We start from the raw sequence: 13,999 nt of genomic DNA on the forward strand, positions 1-13,999 counted from the left end.
GTGGGAGGTTCACAGGTAGGAAATACATCAGGATGTACACTTGCCCCTGATTGGATGTTGCTGGAGGTATGTCAGGATGTATGCTTGCCCCTGATGGGAAATACTTAAGTCCCTGCAAAACTTGATTTGGGGCCATTTTATCTCAGGAACCAGAGATGCACCTGGTCAGAGCCCCCTCACCTGGACAGTATTTAACTAAAGGTTGCTTCAAATTATGGTAGTGGTCTCATTCTCAACTTGTGGGATTAACAGTTGTCTGTGAACTTCTGATCCTCCTGCCTCTGCCTCATTCAACAAATCCTCTAGGTACATCCCAATGCAACTATTTTCACCTAGGGCAGAAAGGAAATAAGTGTGTGTTTTTACTCTTGTTCTAGGTATTACATTTATAAAACTCATTTAAAAATGTAATGTATAGTTAAGAAATACAAATTAATAGATAGTCATCTATAACAGACAAACTTATAGTCACCTTAGTTAGGTTTTCTAGATATACAAAGATATATTTCAGAAGGATAGGTAATTTTCAAAGACTTCAAACACATACAGAATATAGCATTTAAAATGTTTTAAGAAGTTAGACTTTTCTCAGCAGTGAGACATGTCTGTTTCTGGCAGCACCAATCTACTTACAGAGGATGATGGACATTGAAGGGGCTCCTTATGCCATTTGGTAGCCATTTGGGCAAGAAACTGGTCTTACCTGGACTGCTTGACTGTCTGCTGTATAAACTGGATGGACATGCAGTACCCACAGGAAATGGGCCTATAGGCTGAAGATGGATGCCCAATGTTGCAGGAAAACTTTGGGTGGCTGTCCAGGCAGCCAGATATCTCTGTCATTTCTAGAGTTTTGGAAGTTGCTTACAATTCACTTCTAATTTACTTAAGTAATATTATATCCCACTGGAGTCTTTGACGGAGCTGAAGACAGATAGTTACAATTATAGTTTTCCTTAGTTATGACAAAAGACAAATTAGATATAAAACTTTAGACTAAAAAAGAAAGGATAGGTGATAAACGATTTTCTTTAATTTTGCCAAATGCAAATAGACTAAATATTGCAACCATAATTATTGCTTGATAACTATTTTGTCATATATAATTTTATTATGTTAAAGTTAAAACCTTCCTTTCTAATTAGACAGAAAGGGGGAGATGATATGGGATGTCCTTCTGCATGCTGTGAATATATGTTGCTTTAATTGAATGATAAGCAAAGCTATTTTGGCCTATGCCAGGACAGAATATAGCTAGGTGAGAAATTCAGAGTTACAGAGAGAAAAAAGGTTGAATAAGTGGAGGAGGAGGGAGTTGCCTACCCTCTTTAATGTTAATCTGTTTCAGACAGGAAGGAGTTGTCTTTCAGCAGAGTTTTATCATATGTGGCTGGATGTAATACAGTAATGCTGAAAAAACCTCTATGTAGTCCTAAAAGCCAGGACCAGTAAAATCCACAGAAATTTAAGAACTTCTGAAAACTCTAGTCATTGCTTTGTGAGTTTATCAAAATTGCATTTATCAATGTTAAAACTATGAACCGAATTGTCCAAAGTTACATCTGAAACCTGTTTATCCTGTACCATGAAGCCTGGGAATGAGGCACACCTGTCTGTACTTTTAACTCCCATTATTAACCTGGAAGGGTTTGATATGAAAAGAGGCTTCTAGTCTAAAACTTGTCTTTATTTCTTCTTGAGACACTTGGTATTAATTTCTCTACTCCCACACTTTAAACCCCTGTGTTACTAATGGTCACTCACCATTTTACTTACTTTGGTTTAGTATCACATTATGTATAGTAATGCCATGTTGTAATCTCTCTCACACATTCTCTGTGTGTCTGTCTCTTTCCATCTATTTTATTGCAACAAGATCAAGATAATTCTGAATTCTGATATATAGCAATAATATACTAAAACATCATTCTGGCAATCAGGTGATCAAAGGACATCATTAGCACAGCTAAATTCTCTAGGAGTGTATTCTGAGGGCTTCATTTTTTATCCGTGCTACAATGGCTACATAACTATACAGTAGTTGGTGTTTCTTCTGATATTCTGCAATTGACAAGTGGTCAGTTTGCTTCACACTCATGTGGACAAGTGATGCAAGCTTCTGGTTGCTTTTTTTCCACTTAGTTCACACTTTGTGGCATGAGAGCGTTTGTAAGCGTCTTTCCTGGAAATCTCACCTCAAATCTGCTATTCTTAGCAGAGCTATTGCAAATTCCTAGTAGCTGCAAACAGCTAATTTTCAGTGTTCTCACAGCATCATTTGCATCCTTCTGCTTAGAGCATCAGACTTCTCTTCAGTCTATTGATGTTTCTTTCTTTCTTTCTTTCTTTCTTTCTTTCTTTCTTTCTTTCTTTCTTTCTTCTTTGCGGGGCGGGGCGGGGGGTTAAGACAGGGTTTCTCTGTATTGCTTTGGAGCCTGTTCTGGAACTGGCTCCATAGACCAGGCTGGCTTTGAACTCACAGATATCCACCTGCTTTTGCCTCCTGAGTGCTGGGATTAAAGGTGTGTGACACCAATGCAGGGCTTCTATTGATATTTCTAACTCATCCCCCACAGTTTTTATTGGCTGAAGGATTGCTTATTTAAGTATGCTCCATGAACAGACTTCATACTTGGAATGTTCATTCACACATTCCCCAAGTAAGGCTACACTATCTTGACAAAAGAAGGAGTTTATGTGGCAGGAACACGTATCATTAACAAATTTCCAGGTGATTATTATATATGATAAAACATGAGACCCTTATATAATATACATTGCAATTTCTATTTGCTAGAGTTGATCATTTTTTTTTCTGGAAATGTTAATAGAATCCTGTCAAGGGTCATGAGAGATACAGAAGGATAACTAGTTCATCACAATGACCTACCCAGATGAATGATTCTCTGGTAAGAAACCCCATTTGGCAAGGCTGTGGAGTCACTGGCTGTGAAAATAAGTTGCTCCTATCTGTAATTTCTCTCATGAGCCACTTCATATCTTCCCTAAGAGCTTCATTTCTACCCTAAGAATAGCTTTGGGTGTTTCCCACTGCTTGTTGGTTCATTTCATGAAAATATTCTACCACCTGGGCACATATATCTGTGGGCAACCAGGAAGAGGAGTTTTCATTTGTCTGTATAGTTTTGATATACAGAATAGATACTGGTTGCCTTGAATTCTTTATTGTTCTTTTCTTTTCTTTTTGGTTTTTCGAGACAGGGTTTCTCTGTATTGCTTTGGAGCCTGTCCTGGAACTTGCTCTGTAGACTAGGGTGGCTTCGAACTCACAGAGATCCATCTGCCTCTGCCTCTGCCTCCCAAGTGCTGGGATTAAAGGCGTGCGCCACCAACACCCTGCCTTGAATTGTTGAAAAGGCTATTGATCACTTAACCAGCCTTGGACAAAGGAAGTCCTTCTCACTTGGGCATCAGTAGGATCAAGCACCCCACCACTTGACCTGGAGGTTGAAAGTGTCAGGCTCTGGATTTTACACTATATAGCCACAGTTTTCCTTTTGAGCTAATCACCTTAGATATGATCTCTAGAGTTGAGAGGTCCCTTGTAATCAGCTAACATTTGGCAAATATGCTAAGATGGACTAAACAGCACAGGAAAACACCCTTTTCTTCTTAGAATTCTGTACTGATTTAAAGCTCTCTCTTTAATTGGTCCTCCCAGTATCTGCCAGGGAGTCGCACAGCCACACCTCTCCTGAGCCATGGAGGAAACTGACAAGTTACTGCTCTGTGTGAGCTTTTATCTGCTTTTACTACCTTGAGAAATGAAAGTTGTATAATTCTGTATTGCTTGTGAATTGTGGATGGTGTGGGCATATAAACTGGAAACCTTGTGGGAGGGAGGAATTGAGATTGGAGATTGAGATGGAAGAATAAAGAGACATGATGAGAAGAAGATGTGTGTGAGCTGGTTGTTGCCTCACCCTCAGATACCTTTAGTTAGTTCCCACGCTTGCTGTACTGTTTCTTCTGGATCCTCAGAGGTTTTTGGGTCTGGAAGTTTAATAAACCTCCATAGAATCCCTCAAGATGGACGACTCTGGAAAGTCTTGTACACTTGTCATAATCTTAGGTTTGGTTGAAAAATGAGGCAGAACCCTATGCTTGGCATTGAGTAAAATGGTTGCCATCAAAGAGTGACAACTGAGGAAGTTTCACTTGGTCTTCAGTGCAATGAGAACATATTGCACTGAACATATGCTTACCCTCACTTCATCATCATCAGTGGTCTTGGGGCACGAGTGTGCTCCCCATCCTGTGAGTGTGCACGCACCTCCTGTATTCTGGAACTCGAAGCCAGCAGACTGATGCCACTGTCACGTAGTTGTGAGTGACTGGTGCAATTCCACTCTGACCACAGAAAGTGATGTTATGGAAACCTGGCTTTTCTTCTTTTTTTCCACTTTTGTCAAGACAATGGCTGACTTGGAATTTGTAGTAGTTGGGCTAAGACTCTAGACCTGGAAACCCTTGGAGGAGTTAGCACATCCCATAAACCTAACTCCTCCACTCCCTGTAGCTTTGAGAGATGAAGTCCTTAACTATTGCTATACCTGCATGGATTTTCAGGACAATGCTGAAAGACATGGGTGACTCCCTCCTTACTACTGTTCCTATTGTGTCAGTAATTTTTTTTTGCTAATTATTATTATTTTTTAAATCCACATTCATAGTTTCATTTTTACATTGCACAGCTTCCTTCAGAGCATGAGTGTTTCAGGAGGATTTTTATAGTTTCAGTTCATGTCGAGCAGCACCAGGGACTTTCCGCATATTTTCATTTTCACAACACAGCACAGACTATTTCTTGTAAGTGTGGTGGGGAGCATTCCTCAGATTTTAATTCAGTCTTGATTGCTTTGTTTACCTGTTGTGAAAAAGTAACTCAAAACAGGTGATTAAAGGAAGAAGAACAAAAAGCTCAGAGTAGATCAAATGTTACATCTTGAAAAATAAGCCTGTGGAAACTGTGGTAATAGTGGACACCATTTTCAGTACCTGTGGTGAAACCTAAACTACAAGTGGGGGTGGTGCTCATACCAGACTTCCGTTCACCCCACAGAGCCTGTCACTGTTCAGAACATTTGTGTCTACAATGGACTCATCAAGAGTCTATGGCAGTTTAAAGACATCTAGGACCCCAGAGTATAAGCCTGTATCACCCTCATCTCTTCCCTCAGGTAAGTGACTTTATTTCTTCTTTTGGTATTTGAACATTTTCTAGAGTTAAGATTCCCATTATATTTTAGTTTTTAAAAATCATTTATTTATTCTTTTTTTTCCAAAGACAGTTTCTGTTGTTTTTCTTTTCTTTTCTTTTCTTTTCTTTTCTTTTCTTTTCTTTTCTTTTCTTATCTTTTCTTTTCTTTTGTGTATGTATTTTTTAAAATTTAAATTAGAAACAGGCTTGTTTTCCATGTCAATCTCAGTTCTCTCCTCCCTCCCCTCTTCCCCTCCCCCCCAACCTCTGTCTCATCCCCTTTCTACTCCCCAGGGAGGGTGAGGCCTTACATGGGGAATCTTCCAAGTCTTTCATATCATTTGGAGCAGGGCCTAGACCCTCCCCCATGTCTCTAGGCTGAGAGAGCATCTCTCTGTGTGGAGTGAGCTCCCAAAGTCCATTTGTATACTAGGGATAAACACTGATCCACCAGCAGAGGCCTCATAGATTGCCCAGACCTCCAAACTGTATCCACATTCAGGGGGTCTCGATCAGTCTGATGCTGGTTTCCCAGCTATCAGTCTTGGGTCCATAAGGTCTCCCTTATTCAGGTCAGCTATTTCTGTGGGTTTCTCTAGCCTGGTCTTGACCCCTCTGCTCATTACTCCTCCCTCTCTGAAATTGGATTCCAGGAGTTCAGCTCAGTTTTTAGCTGTGGGTGTCTGCTTCTGCTTCCATCAGCTGCTGGATGAAGGCTCTAGGATGGCATATAAGTCAGTCATCAATCTCATTATCAGGGGAGGGCATTCAAGGTAGCCTCTCCACTGTTGCTTAGATTGTTAGTTGAGGTCCTCCTTGTAGATCTCTGAACATTTCCCTAGTGCCTGGTTTCTCTTTAAACCTATAATGGCTCCCTCTATGATTGTATCTCTTTTCTTGCTCTCCTCTATTCTTCCCCAATTCAATCTTCCTGCTCCCTCATGTCCTCCTCTCCCTTTTTCTCCTCTTTCTCCTAACCCCCTTTTCCCTCCCCCATGCTCCCAATTATCTCAGGAGATCTTGTCCCTTACCCCTTCTCCAGGGGACCATGTCTGTCCCTCTTAGGGTCCTCCTTGTTTCCTAGCTTCTCTGGTGGTTTGCATTGTAGGCTGGTAATCCTTTGCTCTATGCCTAGAATCCATATATGAGTGAGTACACACCATGTTTGTCTTTTTGTGACTGGGTTACCTCACTCAGGATAGTTTCTTCTAGTTCCATCCATTTGCCTTCAAATTTTTCTGCTGAGAAGTACTCCATTGTATAAATGTACCACATTTTCTCTATCCATTCTTCAGTTGGAGGACATCTAGGTTGCTTCCAGGTTCTGGCTGTTACAAATAATGCTGCTATGAACATAGTGGAACAGATGTCCGTGTTGTATGAATGTGCTTCTTTTGGGTATATGCCTAAGAGTGGATTTGCTGGATCTTGTGGTAGACTCATTCCCATTTTCCTGAGGAACCACCATACTGATTTCCAAAGTGGCTGTACAAGTTGTCACTCCCACCAGCAGTGGAGGAGTGTTCCCCTTTCTCCACATCCTCTCCAGCATAAAGTGTCATTGGTGTTTTGATTTTAGTCATTCTGACAGGAGCAGGATTGTCTCTCAGAGTTGTTTTGGTTTGTATTTCCCTGATGGCTAAGGATGTTGAACACTTTCTTATGTGTCTTTCAGCCACTTTAGATTTCTCTATTGAGAATTATCTATTTAGTGCTGTACCCCACTTTTTAATTGGATTATTTGGTGTTTTTCTGGCTAGCTTCTTGAGTTCTTTGTATATTTTGGAGATCAGCCCTCTGTCAGATGTGGGGTTGATGAATATCTTTTCTCTGTGGGCTGCCGTTTTGTCTTGCTGACTGTGTCCTTTGCCTTACAGAAGCTTCTCAGTTTCAGGAGGTCCCATTTAGTAATTGTTGATCTCAGTGTCTGTGCTACTGGTGTTATGTTCAGGAAGCAGTGTCCTGTACCAATCCTTTGAGGGTACCTCCTACTTTCTCTTCATAAGATTCAGTGTGCTGGATTTATGTTGAGGTCTTTGATCCATTTGGACTTAAGTTTGGTGAGAAATATGGATCTATCTGCAGTCTTCTACATGCCAGCATCCAGTTATGCCAGCACCATTTGTTGAAGATGCTTTCTTTTTTCCATTGTATAATCTTAGCTTCTTTGTCAAAAAATCAAGTGTTCATAGGTGTGTGGATTAATATCAAGGTTTTCAATTTGATTCCACTGGTCTGCCTGACTGTTTTTGTGCCAATACCAAGCTGTTTTCAGGACTATGGTTCTATAATAGAGTTTGAAGTCAAGGATGGTGATACCTCCCTGTTCAGGGTTCTTGTACGGGGTTGTTTTAGCTATCCTGGGTCTTTTGCTTCTCCATATAAAGTTGTGTATTGTTCTTTCAATGTCTGTGAAGAATTGTGCTGGGATTTTGATGGGGATTGCATTAAATTGTAGATTGCTTTTGGCAAGATTGCCATTTTTACTATGTTGATCCTAGCTATCTAATAACATGGGAGATCTTTCCATTTTCTGGTATCTTCTTTAATTTCTTTCTTTAAAGACTCAAAGTTCTTATGATACAGGTCTTTCACTTTTTTGGTTAGTGTTACCCCAAGGTATTTTATGTTGTTAGTGGCAATTGTAAAGGGTGATGTTTCTCTGATTTCTTTCTTAGTCCATTTATCGTCCATATATAATAGTGCTACTGATTTTTTTTAGTTAATCTTGTATCCTGCCACTTTGCTGTAGGTTTTTATCAGCTGTAGGAGTTCCCTGGTAAAAATTTTAAGTCACTTATGTAAACTATCATATCATCTGCAAATAGCGAAAGTTTGACTTCTTCTTTTCTAATTTGTATTCCCTTGATCTACTTTTGTTGTCTTATTGCTCTAGCTAGAACTTTAAGTACAATATTGAAGTGGTATGGAGAGAGTGGACAGCCTTGTCTTGTCCCTGATTTTAGAGGAATCACCTTGAGTTTCTCTCCACTTAGTTTGATGTTGGTTTAGTGTATATTGCTTTTTATTATGTTGTGGTATGTTCCTATTATTCCAGATCTCTCCAAGACCTTTATCATGATGGGGTGTTGAATTTTGTCAAAGGCTTTTTAGTGAGAAAAAGATCATCTAGTGAGATGATCATGTGATTTTTCTTTCTCAGTTTGTTTATATGGTGGATTACATTGATGGATTTTTCATATGTTGAACCATCTCTGCATCCCTGGGATGAAGCCTACTTGATCATGGTGGATGATTTTTCTGATGTGTTCTTTTTTTTTTTTTTTTTAAGATTTTATTTATTTATTATGTATACAGTCTTCTGCCTGCATGCCAGCAGAGGGCACCAGATCTCATTCAAGGTGGTTGTGAGCCACCCTGTTGTTGCCAAGAATTGAACTCAGGATCTCTGGAAGAACAGTCAGTGCCCTTAACCACTGAGACATCTCTCTGGCCCTTTTCTGATGTGTTCTTAGATTCAATTTTGAAAACAATACAATGAATCAATGTAATGAAGAGTTGTTTCTTCAAGGAAACCTACAAGATAGACAAAACTGTATCCAAACTTACCAAAAGGCAGAGAGTGAACATGCAAATTAACAAAATCAGAAGTGAAAGGGGGGGGGGAACATAACAACAGACACTGAGAAAATCCAGAGAATCATCAGGTCATACTTTGAAAACCTGTACTCCACAAAATTAGCCGGGTGGTGGTGGCAGATGCCTTTAATGCCAGCACTTGGGAGGCAGTAGGATCTCTGTGAGTTTGAGACCAGCCTGGTCTACAAGAGCTAGTTCCAGGACACCTCCAACACCACAGAGAAACCCTGTCTAGAAAAACCAAAAATAAATAAATAAATAAATAAAAAATCTAACAGAAACGGACAATTTTGTGGATAGATGTCACTTACCAAAATTGAATCAAGAACAGATAAGCTATTTAAATAGACCTATAAAGCAGTCATCAGAAGTCCCCCAACTACAAAAAAAAAAAAAAAAAAAAAAAAAAAAAAAAAAAAGCCCAGGACCAGATAGTTTCAATGCAGAATTCGACCAGAAATTCAAAGAACAGTTAATACCAATTCTGCTCAAAGTATTCCATACAATAGAAGCAGAATGGTCATTGCCAAACTCTTTTTACGAGGAGGCTTCAATAACCTTGATACCCAAGCCACACAAAGACACAACTAAGATAGAGAAATGCAGGCCAATATCCCTCATGAACATCGACGCAAAAATACTCAATAAAATACTGGCAAATCAAATCCAAGAACACATCATTTATTTATTCCTTTAAATTTTCCTTAACATTCCAACCACAGTTCTCGCTCCCACCACTCCTTCCACTCCCCATGAGTCCTCCCCCCAAGCCCATCCCCAGTCCATTCCTCCTCATTACTAAAGGGCTCCCATGAGGAGTCAACAAAGTCTGACACAGCAGGTGGTGGCAGGCTCCTCTCCTATGCATTAAGGCTGAGCATTGCATCCCACCATAGGGAATGGGCTCTAACACGCTAGTTCATGTACCAGATTATATCGTGGTCCTACTGCCACTGAGCATAGCTCCTCACCCTAAGGAATGAACTCCAACAAGCTAGCTCATGTACCAGGTTTGTAATATGGTCCTACTGCCAGGGGCCCCTCTGGTAGTTCAAGCTTCACAACTGTCTCCCACATATGGTGGGCCTCGTTCAGTTCCTTGGAGTCTCCACAGTTGTAGGTCTAGAGCTCATGAGTTTCCATGAGCTTGGTTGAAACATGGACAGAGCTTCTGCTGTTCAGTTTCAGTTCTTCAGTTCTTCAGTTCTTCCACAGTTCTACACAGCTGTCTCTGTAGATTTCTCCAACATGATCTTTCCCTCCCTCTCTTCACTTGGATTCCTGGAGCTCGGCCTGGTGCTTGGTTGTGAGTCTCTGCATCTGGTTCCATCAATTACTGGATGAAGGTTCTATGGCGATAGGTGGGGTATCCTCCAATCTGATTACAGGGGTAGGTCTGTTCAGGCACCCTCTCCACTAGTGCTAGGAGTCTTAGCTGGGCTCATCCTTGTGGATTCTTAGGAGCTAACCTAGTACCAGGTTTCTCCCTAAGCCCATAGTGGCTCTCTATTAAGATATCTCTTTCATTGCTCTTCCGCTGCATCCCACTTGATCACCCAATTACCCCGTGTTCTCATCCTTCTTCCCCTTACTGGCCCTCATCCCCATTTTCTGCAGTAGAGCTCATCTAATATCCCTTCTCAGGATGATCCACGCACCCCTTTTAGGGCCTTCCTTCTTTGTGGATTGCTGTCTGGTTATCCTTTGCTTTACATATAATACCCACTTATGAGTGAATACACACTGTGTTTGTCCTTATGAGTGTGGGTTACCTCATTCAGGATGGCTTTTTATAGTTCCATCTATTTGCTTGCAATTTGATGAGGTCACCATTTTTTTTTTTTTTTTTTTACAGCTGAGTAGTACTCCATTGTGTAAATGTACCACATTTTTTTTTTTATATCCATTCTTCAGTTGAGGGGCATCTAGGTTTTTTCCAGGTTCTGGCTATTACAAATAATGCTGCTATGAACATGGTTGAGCAAGTGTCCTTTTGGTATGAGTGTGTATCCTTTGGGTATATGCCCAAGAGTGGTATTGCTGGGTCTTAGGTAGATTGATTCTCAATTTTCTGAGAAACTGCCATACTGATTTCCAAAGCATCTGTACAAGTTTGCACTCCCACCAGCAGTGGAGGAGTGTTCCCCTGACTCCACTTCCTCTCCAACATAAGCTGTCCTCAATATTTTTGGTCTTAACCACCCTGAAATATTTCAGTTTTAAATGATTGCTTTGGGATGGCGAGATGATTCCTCAGGCAAAAGTACTTGCTTCACAAACCTGATAACCAAAATTCAGTTCCTAATGCCTTTGGTGGAAAGAAAATAACCCCCTAAGAGCTGTTCTCTGATATCTACACCTAGTGTGGCATGGACACACCTGTAGCCACACACAGAGGCACACACAGAGGCACACACAGAGGCACACACAGAGGCACACACAGAGGCGCACACAGAGGCGCGCGCGCGCGCGCGCGCGCGCGCACACACACACACACACACACACACACACACACACTAATTAATTAAAAAAAACCTATTGCTCTGAAACAGTGGTTCTGTTAGTGTTGACTAGTGGAAGTTAGCTTGCTTTCAGATAACTGCAACTTCAGAGAGAAAAATCTTACACATTGCCATTTTATTTAAATTGCCTTCATGGCACATAAACAGAGCTTCTCCTATTCAGTCCCAGTTACAAGACCCTGAAGAAATAGTATTTTCCCTATATGAACAATAGACTGATGTAGAGATACTGCAGACTTGTGGTAAGAGCTTGATCATTCCAGATCCTGATACAGAACACAAACACTTTTACTCAGCTCTACTGCAGTTGCATCCCTAGCAGTCATCATTGGATAAACCAGCCCTCACCTCTGCCAGAGTAACTGGAGTGAAAGAAATGTGTAAGACTGAGGTAATACTCAGAGGATAACATGGTATGTGTGGATATGAAAAGGCACCAGAAACTGAGGTAGAAAAGGTGTCAATTTGTCGTGAGATAGTATTGTATTCTGTAACCTTACTAAAATCAGTGACATTGCAACATTTTCAATTTGATATCATTCTAATATTTTGAAAACCATGTGATTATCAACATTTTAGGATTTTTGGTTATGAACTATTAAATTATAAAAGTTACAATCAGGAAAATATCTTAGAGTCATCAAATCAGCTTCATTGTCATCTTTACATCAGGGTAAGGGGAAAGCGGAGGTTTTAACACTTCTGGGAGCATTCTATTCGCTGCCATGATAGGAAGAGGCCTGGTTTTATTTTCCTTGTGTTCATGCTTAGGAAAATGATGGGTAAGGCCTTGTTGGAATGGATGCAAGAAAATGAAGGCTGAGGATGTCCATGAGATTTCCTCATCAATACTATTTATGATTCCAAACCAAAAGACTAGAAAATTTGTCCACTCTCATTGTGATCATTATCTCACATACCATCAGCTTGCATAGAAACCTAAAGAACCCAGGCAGTAGAATAAAATAGAGGAAAACCTGTGAAGAGAAAACACTGACTCAGTAGTGAAAGAAATGAAACAACCTTGACCAATCAGCTAAACAACAAACTGCAGGTAATTCACAGCATAGTGAGTAGATCTCTCAGCGAACAAACCAACAAATACAGAAAGAGGGACATGGGCAGTGACCTGCTTTGTAGCCAAATGATCAAAAACCTGCTTTGATAGTAGGATGGATCAAATGTGTACAGAGCTCATGCATTCACTCAGAAACAAGCACCTACTATGTGTGAAGGAAGCATTGCTCTGGATGATGAGGTTGCAGCTATAAACAAATGGGACTATCCTTTCCCTTGTAGAGTTTATATAACTGTCAGTGTGCAGTCAGTGACATATGAACACCTGCCTCGGAGACTGTGTGATATTGAATGCCAGAAAGAAAAAAACCATTTAAGTGGAAATTAAGATTTTTGTTTAGAGATGGCATTACATCAAGCAGAGTGACCATGGCAGGCCTTCCTGTGAGATGATGCTGGAGTCAAGTCCTGGATGTTGTTGGGGACTGAGGCTGAGTATCTGAGAGATGAGTCCTCTAGGAAGCTGGACCAGTAAACTGGAAACCTTGTGGGAGAGAGGAGACTGAGATTGGAGATTGAGATGGAAGAATAAAGAGACATGATGAGAAGAAGATGTGCGTGAGCTGGTTGTTCCCTCACCCTCAGATCCCTTTAGTTAGTTGCCATGCTTGCTGTACTGTTTCTTCTGGATCCTCAGAGGTTTTTGGGTCTGAAAGTTTTTTTTTCTTTTTTTATTATATTTTTTATTTTTACAAAATTATAATTTCACATATCATCCCTTCTCCCTTTTCCCCCAGCCCTCCACCAGTCCCCTCCCCCTCCACTCCCCATAGAGGGTAGGGCCCTCCACTGGGGCATCCCAAATTCCACAACATTATTCTGGGCTGGGCCCCATGCATCCCTTCACGTGGGATGGGCCCTCAAAGTCCCTTCTTATACCAGGGAAAAATACTGATCCACTACCAGAGGCCCCATAGGGTGCCAAGGTCTCCTCGTTGACATCCATGTTCAGGGGTCTGGATCAGTCCCATGCTGGCCTCCCAGACAGCAGACTAGGGGCCATGTGCTCCCCATTGTTCAGCTGTTTCTGTGGGGTTCACCAGCCTGGAACCAACCCTCTCGATCTTCATTCCTCCCTCTCTGCAACTGGGTTCCAGAGTTCAGTTCTGTGTATACCTGTGGGTGTCTGCCTCTGCTTCCATCAGCCACTGGATGAGGGATCCTCATGCTCCCAATTATCTCAGGAGATCCTGCCCCTTTCCGTTCTCCAGGGTCCATGCATTTTTCTTTTAGAGTCCTTCTTATTTCCTAGTTCCTTTGGTGAAGAGGATTGAAGGCAGGTAATCCTTTGCTCTATGTCTAAAATTCATATAGGAGTGAGTACATAATATGTTTGTCTTTTTGTGACTGGGTTACCTTCCTCAGAATGGTTTCTTCTAGTTCCATCCATTTGCCTGTGAATTTAAAGATTCCGTTGCTTTTTTTCTGCTGAGTAGTACTCCATTGTGTAAATGTACCACATTTTCTCCATCAGTTGAGAGGTTTCTAGGTTACTTTCAGGTTCTGGCTATTATGAACAATGCTGCTATGAACATGGTTGAAAACATGTCCTTGTTATACAAATGTGCATAATTTGGGT

Source organism: Cricetulus griseus, chromosome 8 (genome assembly GCF_003668045.3).
Source record: "Cricetulus griseus strain 17A/GY chromosome 8, alternate assembly CriGri-PICRH-1.0, whole genome shotgun sequence".
NCBI lineage: Eukaryota > Metazoa > Chordata > Mammalia > Rodentia > Cricetidae > Cricetulus > Cricetulus griseus.